The 9556-nt window shown below is 56.0% G+C and overlaps 1 long non-coding RNA gene across 1 annotated transcript; it reads left to right on the top strand.

The window, feature by feature from the left end:
* The first annotated feature begins 2669 nt into the window (after positions 1 to 2669).
* On the top strand, positions 2670 to 3776 carry LOC111184090 (uncharacterized). Its single transcript, XR_002647181.3, has 2 exons — positions 2670 to 2829; positions 3208 to 3776. It is a non-coding gene; the product is annotated as an uncharacterized LOC111184090 (long non-coding RNA).
* Positions 3777 to 9556: the final 5780 nt, after the last annotated feature.

Here is a 9556-nt window from a genome sequence, read left to right as displayed (position 1 = left end):
CTTCCTGACCTTCAGTACGGGTGATGGGGATGGGTCATCTGAAAAGGGACCAGAAGTAGGGGAGATGGGAGGGCCCATGGCTGCCCAAGCTCCACGCTCACTCCCAGAAGTACATGTTGGGGCTTCTCGAAGGGCAGGAATGCAATGGGACCCTTCCCAGAGTTGCTCATCCAGCCTGGCCTGCTACCCTTTACCTCCCAATACCTCCCCCTGAAAGACCCCCAGCTTGCCCTTTGGTAATTGTGGTAGGCAGAACCCTGAGATGTTCCCAAGATTCCCCAGCCTGGTGTACACACCCTGTATAATGCCTGGGACTGTGAGTATGATGAATATGACTCGTGATAAGTCATGTTTGATGGTACAGTTGACTTCAGATAGGAGATTATCCGAGTGGCCTGAGCTCTTTATTTTTATTATTTATTTACTTTTGGCCACGCCACACAGCATGCAGGATCTTAGTTCTCCAACCAGGGACTGAACCTGTGCCCCCTGCAGTGGAAGCCCAGAGTCTTAACCACTGGACCACCAGGGAAGTGCTGCCCGAGCTCTTTAAAAGCAGAGTTTTCTCTGGCTGCTGGCAGAGGAAGTCAGAGATTCAAAGCGCAAGAAGGATTTGATGTGCCATTGTTGGCTTGAAGTTGGAGGGGGACCATGTGGAGAAGAATGTGGGTGGCCTCTAGGAGCCTAGAACAGCCCCCAGCTGACAACCAGCAAGGAAATGGGGACCTCACTCCTACAGCTACAAGGACAGAATCCTGCCAATGCCTGCCAACCAATAAGGTTGAGCATGGAAGCAGATGGCTCCCAGAGCCCCCAGAAGAGAACTCAGCCTGGCCGACACCTGATTTCAGCATTGGAGACTCTGGACTTCTGACCTACAGACCCGTGAGCTAACAAGTGACTATCGTTTTAAGCCACTTAGTCTGCGGTCATTTGTTGTGCAGCAATAGAAGACGCCTACAGCAATGGATTTGTCTTTTTGTCCATCAACAATTTATTTGATTGGCAACTCCTGGCAACAGGAGATGAGAAGAAAATGAAAGGAAACTAAAGTGATCATGGACTACCAATAACCGGGAAAGCAGATTTCAGACTGAATACGATGTCACGTGGCTTGATACACACACAGACACACACACACAGACACACACACACACACACACACACACGCGCGCGATTCTCAACTGGAGGTGACTCTGCTCCCCAGGGGACACTTGGCAATGTCCAGAGACATTCCTGGTTGTCACAACTTGAGGGATCTGCTGGCATCTAGTGGGTAGAGCCTAGGGATGCTGCTAAGATCCTTCAAGGTACAGGACAGCCTCCCAGAGCCAATAAATATCTGGCCCTGGCCCAAAATGTCAGTAGGGCAGAGGTTCACATACACACGCACACGCACACGCACACACACATACAGTACCAGCCACTGTGGAGAGACAGTGTAGCATAAGGGCCAAGTGCACCGTCAGGTTCCAGTCCTACCTGTGTGATCTTTAGCAAGACTCAGGGTCTCTGGGACCAGCTGTGAAACGGGGCTAAGGAAAGCACCTACCTCCTGGAAGTAAATGTTAATGTACGGAGTGCACGGAACAGCAAAGTCGACTAACTTTGAGTGGTTATGAAACAGGAGGGAAGGGGGCAGGGCACCCTTTGAAAGAATGACGTAGCCCAAGGACATGACATAACCTGATTAGAACCAAATGGTTCAAGATGGCGGACAAGTCGACTTCCACTAGACCTTGAGCCTCAGTATACCTCACTGTAACACGTCAGCACGCTAAATGACACACCTACAGGCACCATGCCAGTTCCAACGCCGACCATAAGGATCAAAAAGTGGGCGGTGGCCCAATTCCTGGAAATCCCCACCCCTTTCTGAAATAGTTGGAATACTCCTCCCACTCATTAGCCTATGAAATTACCCAGCCCTATAAAAACTGACAACCCCATACCCTGGTGCCTTTTCTCACCTTCTGAGGTGGCCCACACTCTGTCCGTGGCGTGTGTTTCTCTCTAAATAAATCCACTTCTTATCTATCACTTTGTCTCTCACTGAATTCTTTCTGCATTGAGACTTCAAGAACCTGAGCTTCATTAAGTCCTGAAACCAGGTGTATGGCCTCAGTTGGAAGACTGTGGGTTTTGGCCGGGTTCCAGTCCCGGCTGTGTGGGTTCAAGTCCCAATCAGGGTTTTGGCTGGGTTTGAGTTCCGGCCTCATGGGTTCAAGTCCCAATCTGAGGTGCATGGTTTCAGTTACAGGAAATGTCTAAAGGGTTATCCTTACGTCAAAGGAGCTGGGGCAACTTTGGTTTACTTCTCTATATTGTCCAAATTTTACATAATGGACATATTTGACTTTCTTAATTTGGGGGGAAAAGGGGAAAAAGAAACTGAGGGACATTCTACAAGTGAGTGGCCTGTACTCTTCAAAAACGTTAAGGCCTTAAAAAACAAAGTAAGGCCGAGGTTGGTTCCAGATTAAAGACTGAAGAGCCCTAACAACCAAATGTGAGGTGTGATCCCAGTTCACTGGGACAATCAGAGACACTGGAAAGGGGACAGCATATCAGATCCCAGGGTTGCATCAGTGTTGGCATCGCTGTTGCCAGGCCTAAATTTGGTAACTCTACCACGGTTGTGTAAGAAATGTCATTTTTCTTAGGAGATACATGTTGAAATACTTAAGAGTGAAGGGTCATGACCTATGTAACTTCCTGTCAAGTGGTTCAGAAATGCATGTATGTGTATGTGTGTGTGTGTGGGAGAGAGAGAGAGGGAGAGAGAGCAAATGGGGCAAAACGTTAACTACTGGTGAATCTGAGTGAAGGGTATGTGGATTTTTTAAAAATAAATTTATTTATTTTATTTTTATTTTTGGCTTGTTGGGTCTTCGTTGCTGCATGCGGGCTTTCTCTAGTTGTGGTGAGCGGGGGCTACTCTTTGTTGCGGTGCGTGGGCTTCCCATTGCAGTGGCTTCTCTTGCTGCGGAGCACAGGCTCTAGGTGTACGGCTTCGGTAGTTGCAGCTCGCAGGCTCTAGAGCACAGGCTCAGTAGTTGTGGCACATGAGCTTAGTTGCTCCGTGGCATGTGGGATCTTCCCGGGCCAGAGCTCAAACCCGTGTCCCCTGCATTGGCAGGCGGATTCTTAACCACTGCGCCACCAGGGAAGCCCCCTATACGGATGTTCATTGTACTTTTCTTGCAGCTTTTCTGAAGGTTTCCTGATTGTCAAAAACAAAAAGAAGGGAATTGCCTCGCCGACAGCCGCGGGTTCAATCCCTGGTCGTCGGGGAACTAAGATCCCGCAAGCCAGCCGCCTGGTGAGGCCAAAAAAGAAAAAAAAGAAAAAGGCCTCTAACAAGGTACCCCTCCTTCAGGCACCAAGCGGCCTGGTCCAACGTTACATCTGCTGCAAATCAATTGGATTCTATTCATACAACGGAACATCGTGGGCAGTGAACGAATGGGAACAAACCGCAGCTCCAGCAACCACCCGGAGGCCTCCGGACGCAGCTGCAAGATTCCACTGATGATTAAACAACAACCACCCCAAGCAAACTGAACGCAAACTGTTTTGGGCTACGTACCTGGGGGGCAAACCGCAGAGAAAGGCAAGGAAGTGGTTACCGTAAAGGTCAGCATTGCGCTTACCTGGGGAGGGGTCACCTGCAAGGACACATTGAGGGGCTCTGCAAGGCGGATTTTCTTACCTTGAGTGGTAGTTACGCGGGGACGCATTTTATACTTATTCAAATACACACATAACAGCTGTAAGCGTCCCACCAGGAACCCCACTTCGTGTGAGGTGCGCGTTGAGCATCTGGGACCTGCCGCTGAGTGGAGGGCGCTTAACGTATTCCGCCGGCCTGGAGGGGCCGGGGCGGGGCGGGGGCGGGGCCGGGGTAGGGGGTGGGGGATGGCTGCAGGAATCCGGGCCGGGCGGGGAGGAGGGTGGGGAGGATCGACCCCGCCCAGCTCTGGCGGGATGCGGTCCGGGGCGTCCCCTGCTGGTGGCCACTGGGAGTAAGGCTTGCAGAAGAGCGGGCTCCCCGGCCCACCGAATGCCTACTTCCCCTTTCTGCACCTTTGTCCCTGTCACTCCTTCCCCCTCCAGACCTCAGGACCTCTTCCTGGGCTTCACCTCAGCAAAAGCTGAACTCAAACTCGCCTTTCTCAGGGAGCCTTTCCCGATCCAGGCCACCCAACCCCAACCACTCCTTCCCCCATCGTCCTTTCTTTGAGGTTGGAACGCATTTAATTTGCATGTACTTTCACCGGCCTCGTCAGCATCGCTTTGTTTCACGGACGTTTGGTGATGGTGATGAAGACCACGGCTGGCATTTACTGAGGGCCTCCTACCTGGGGGCACTGTGCTGACAGCTCCAGGCACCTGCTGCCCGCCTCCCCCCAAGCATCTTCATTCATGGATGTGGTCAGTCCTTCGGCGTGCATTTATTAAGCACCTACTCTGTGCCACTCTCTGAGGCCACAGGAAACAAAGTCAGTGGCCACTGCTCCCAGGGGTTCACAGTCAGGGTGGGGCGGGGGGAATAGCCAGGTGTTGGTGAGGGGGTGTGATGGGAGATCTAAGTGAGGCCACAGAGCATCATGGGGGCCAATGAGTGGGGAAGAGGGTGAAGCCGGCTCTGGTGGTGAGCAGGGAGGTGTCCCGGAGGTCTCCAGGCTAGGCAAGATGTGCACAGGCCCAGGGCCTGCCGGGAAAAGGCCACAGGTCAAGGAGCCAGTCAGAGAGAGTTGGGTCTGCCTTGCACGAGTTGTTACATGGTCGCTGAGAGCCATCAGGGGCTCTGTAGAGGCAGATGGAGGAGGAAACCCAGAGCAGGAGGCTGCCTGCCACCTGCTTCCACCCTAAGCCAGCACTCTAGGCCTGGGGCCTGACAGCCCCGAAAGGGTGAGAGTTCAGATCACCTCCATTCGGCCAGAGTACGCTGAACACCTACTATGTTGGGCTGCCTGACCAGGGAGGATGAGTGAGTCCTGGACTTTGCCCTCAAGGAGTCTGGGATCAGCACGAGGATAAGATAAGCTTGCAGAGCTCTCAGCCCTGCACTGAATGAGATAAGGAGGCAGTGGGAGAGGCCCACGGAGCTGGTGCAGGTAGAGGAAGAGGAGCAGATCCTTCAGTCATGGGAGGGTCATCCCAGCTGGGCCTCAGCCGAGGGGATGGGGGCCCAGCTGCACGTGGGAAGGGGCAAGGGAAAGAGCAGGGGGCTGAACGCTTGTCAGCCGCGCAGAGTCCTCGGAGGGAGAAAAGGTCGACTTGCTCTGTGACTTTCGCAAGATGCTCACCCTTTCTGAGCCTGAGTTCTCATCTCCCAAACAAGTTCACAACAGTTACCTCACAAGGTTGCCGAGATGATTCCAGGCGATTGATGTGTGCAAGCGCCCAGCAAGCAGAAAGGGCTCAAGAACCAGCTCCTGTTACTAAGCAATTTGGACTTTATTCCTAGTCTGTGTTTCCAGGGTTTAAATTCTAAATTTTTAGCAGCAGAAACCTTTTTATTCAAATGAAAATGTTCCCAGAACCCCATGTTATAAAAACCAGGCAGGAGCGAGGCTGTTGTGGGAAGCTGGAGCAGGGGTGGGGACCGCCAGTTCTGTCCACGGCTGGGCCAGGGCAGCCTGGGGAGATGAGACTGGGAAGAGAGAACGGGGCGAGCGGAGGGGAAGGCTGGCTCCGGGTCCCTGTCCGGGGTGGCGGAGGGGCTCCAGCGCAGACTGGAACCCAGGGTCCTTGGCTCCCCTTGGCCACACTGCAAGCCTCCATCTTGCACCCTGAGGACGTTCCTCAGGGTGCAAGATGGAGGCTCAGGGTCTGTTCAGACATTTATCGAGCACACACCTGCGCTCGGCTTGGGTCGGGGGCTGAGCCTAAGGTGGTAGGGAGAACGGAAACCCTGGGAGCATGCAGGGCTTGGGGCAAGCACAGGGTACTGGGGGTGCCCGGCCAGCCACTTACTATCAAGTGGGCTTTAAGAAGGCTTCCTGGAGGCAGCAGATGCTTGGGCGGAGCTTGGAACGGTTAGCAAGAGTGAGCCTGGCAAAAAAGCTGGGAAGGGTGTTCCAGGCAGAGGGAACCGCATGGACTAAGCACAGAGGCGTGCTGCAGCACAGTCGGTACAGGTGGAGACCTAAAGCAGTTCATGCTCACAAGAGGGAAAATGGAAAGGTGGGAATGGGACAGAAGGGAGCTGGGCCTTGAGTGTTGCCCTGTGATGGCAAGTCTTCAGTGCCCACCAGACACCCCCAGCCCCACCCCTTCCCCCACAGGTCCTGGAGGCTGGCATTGAGGCGAACATACCTGTGACCTATGGAATTGGCAGCCAGAGGGGAGACGAGAGCACTGGCTGTCAATTCATAGGTCAGAGCCCTGTGCACTCGGTCTTGGCAGCCTGCTGACAGCCCACTACCCTTTGCCATCCTGGACCTGGGAGCATGGCCATGGGGGTCCCTGCTGGCCTGTTGGGCAGCAGCCGCCTCTCCTCTTCTGTGGACACTGGCCCGCACCCCAGATAACAGCAGCCCCACTGGAACTTGTGGGCACTTCCACATGGAGTTGCTGTTACAGGGGGTGGGAACCGACCGGAGGCCTGGGCCCTGCCCGCCTGGCATCTCCCCTTGGGCAGAGGTCTGGGGAGTATAGCGTGACCACCCCCCTGGGCCCCTTGGGTCCTCATGGCCCCAGGTCTGTGGTCTTTTTATTGAGGCTCCTTATCATCCAGGCCCACACCCGGAGTCTCATGCCAGCACTGCTTCTCTGGGCGAAGTCCAGTCTCAACCCCAGATCTGCTCATAAAGCCGGGAGTGGCTCCCATTTACAGCTCCTGGGCAGCCTTTGCCTGCTCTGACACCCGCACACCCTCTCTCCCCAAGTTCCTTGTTTCCTCGTTTCTTTCCCAACCAGACCTGGGCCCCAGTTTCAGGTTTGGTCACTGTGGCCTCCATTCTCTGCCCTTTGCCCACCCTTCTTGCTGCAGCCGCAGGGCAGAGGGACAGTGAAGGACGGCTGGGCACCTGTCCATCTCCAGGGACCTCTGAATGCCCAGATTCCTGAGGATGGCCCCAGATACGAAGCGGAGATGAGAAAGGAGAAGGGTGGTGGGAGAAGGAGAGACAGAGAAAGTGGGAGAGTGAGACAGAGAGGCCAAGAGAGAGATGAGAGGGGCAAGCAGAGAACTGGAAAGGGACAGAGGAGATAGATAGTGGTAGGGGGAAAAGGGCGAGAACAGGGAACTGGAAAAGATGCTGATACACAAACCTGCCACAGAATGCTAAGAACAGGGCTATAAGCAACTGCCAATCTGGAAGAGCACTTAGCACCTCAGCGGCCCGAGAGCCAGCAGGGTCCTGGGAGCTGGGTGACCTCGAGCAAGTGGCTTAACCTCTCTGAGCGGCTGCTGGTTCCTCATATGCAAATCAGGGCTTGTGAGGCCATCCTGGCCTGCGCTGTTGGGAAGCCACCTTCCCTTCAACCTTTGAGTCTGTCCCCTCAGTGGGGAGAGGAAGGAGGTGTTGTCTGGGGTCCCTGAGCTGGCCCAGGACCCCTGGGGGAACAGACCTTTCTCCTGCAAAGTGTGTTCTCACCCCCACCAGACAGGCTCCGGCCCAAGAGACTGGCCCAAGTTACAATGCCAGTCCTGCTGAGGCCTAGGGGATACTTTGGAGACCCCAGATTGGGCTATGTTCCCCTTTCCCAGCAGTGGAAACCGGCCCTGACAGGCAAAAGAGGCTGCCCAAGGTCACAGATCAGGGCCTTGGGGGTCCATCCTGCCCGGCAACCTCCCTGAAGTGGTGTCCTCCCTTTTGGGATGCAGTCAAGGTGAGGTGAGGGCAGGAGTCCTCTGCCTGGGAGGATGTGCCTGTGAATGAAGACACTTTAGTTGGTGGCCCCCAACCCCTACCCCAAAAGCCCAGCAGGCCCTTCTGAAGACCCCCCAGGCAGGACTAAGTACCTGGTCTGGCAGAGGCAGTAGCAGCAGCAGAGATGCTGCCACTCAATCAGGAGTCCTGACCCCCTTACCCCACGGGTGGAAACTGAGGCCCAGGGGCTAGAAGGGACTTGCTTGGGTCACTCAGTGGTTGCCTAGGTCCCTTCCTTTCTTGCTCCTCAGAAGGGCTGGGCTCGGGAGCACCCCGGGGCAGAGAGGCTGCAGGGGTCTGACCACCCGCGGGAGGCTCTTACCTGGGTGTCTGGCTGGCCCTCGGGGCCCGAGGAGGAAGTGGGGCCACCCTGAGCCCAGCGCCTTTTGAGCTGTTGGCCCAGCCCCTGGCTACAGTTAATGATTATCCTGCCGCCTGTCAATACGGATCACAAGTGAGGTTCAAAGGGCATGAAGCTCTGGACTGTGCTCGGGCAGGTGGGGCAGTTCCAGGAAGAATCAGACCGGGCCCCCGCCTGCCCCTCCGCGTGGCATCAGACCCCAGCCATCAAAACCCCTCTCCCCCGTCACTGTGTGACGGTGGGCAATGAGGACGCTGGGGTCCACCAGGACAAAACTTCTGCCCTGCTCACTTGGTGCCCAGATCTCCCTCACTGAGGAGGGGCCACCAGGCACACAAAGGGACAGTTAGGGGGCTTTGCTGACACCCCAGCACGGTGAGGGTTCTCTACGTCCATGCCTCTTAACCTGGACCTCAGTTTCTTCACAGGCCCTCCCATCTCAGCCCAGTGCTACTGGGGAGCGGGGCGGGGAGGGGCATGATCAGAGCAGCCCTTTCTTCCTTGTTCACAAGAAACAAGGTACGGGGTGTTGGGGGAGGGGGTGGACAATAGCAATTTCCCCATCCCATGTGAGTTTCTGTGCAAACATCACTGTCAGGACCCCTTCCAGCCAGAGTGCTGCCCCCAGCGCCCCTCCCCCTCCAGCGGCCTGGAGCTGGGACCCCAGGGCAGAGCTTCCAGTCACCTGAAGAGCTTCTGCTAGGGAAGGCAGCGGCAGCCTTCAGAAGGCCCAGCCTTCCAGGAACGGCATCACTGACCCTCGTGGTCCCTGGGTCAGCTGGGCAGGGATTACCAGGAGGGACCTGAGGCTCAGGGACCAAGGGCGTGGCCTCAGGTCACAAGGTCAGAGTCTGAGCCTCCCTGGGGCACTCCACAGCCCTACCCTTTACTCTGGTCCAGCGTCCTCCCAGCGCACCTCACACCTGGCCCCAGGTAGGGTAGGATCCTGAGCTCTTTCAGGCATAGGGCCAAGAAACGTGGTCTGGGTGAGGTGGGCTTCAAGGACCATTCCTCCTCCCCCCTCCACCCCGTGCCAGCCACGCCAGAAGTGGGGCCAGGGTGGTGGTCCCCCGGGAGTGTGGCGAGGAGCCCCCGGCGTAGCGGCAGGGGAGCCGAGGGAAGGAGCGCAGAGGTGGGCAGGTGACTGGGTAGGTAGGAGCGGTGGGTAGGGTGGTGGTGGACTGTTAACCTGCTGAGTGGGCGAAGAGGCTGTGGCAACCTCTGGTGGTGACAGGGGAGGTGCTGGGTGCAGAGATGGGGATGGGGCGAGTCAAGGTCAAGGCTGAGGCTGGGGCAGTGCAGGTACACAGGA

This window comes from Delphinapterus leucas, chromosome 7 (assembly GCF_059928025.1).
Source record: "Delphinapterus leucas isolate spDelLeu-1000000601 "Yukka" chromosome 7, BTC_Dleu_Yukka2, whole genome shotgun sequence".
In the NCBI taxonomy this organism is placed as follows: domain Eukaryota; kingdom Metazoa; phylum Chordata; class Mammalia; order Artiodactyla; family Monodontidae; genus Delphinapterus; species Delphinapterus leucas.
The sequence above is the reverse complement of the archived record's forward strand: the minus strand, read 5'-3'. Positions and strand labels throughout refer to the sequence as shown.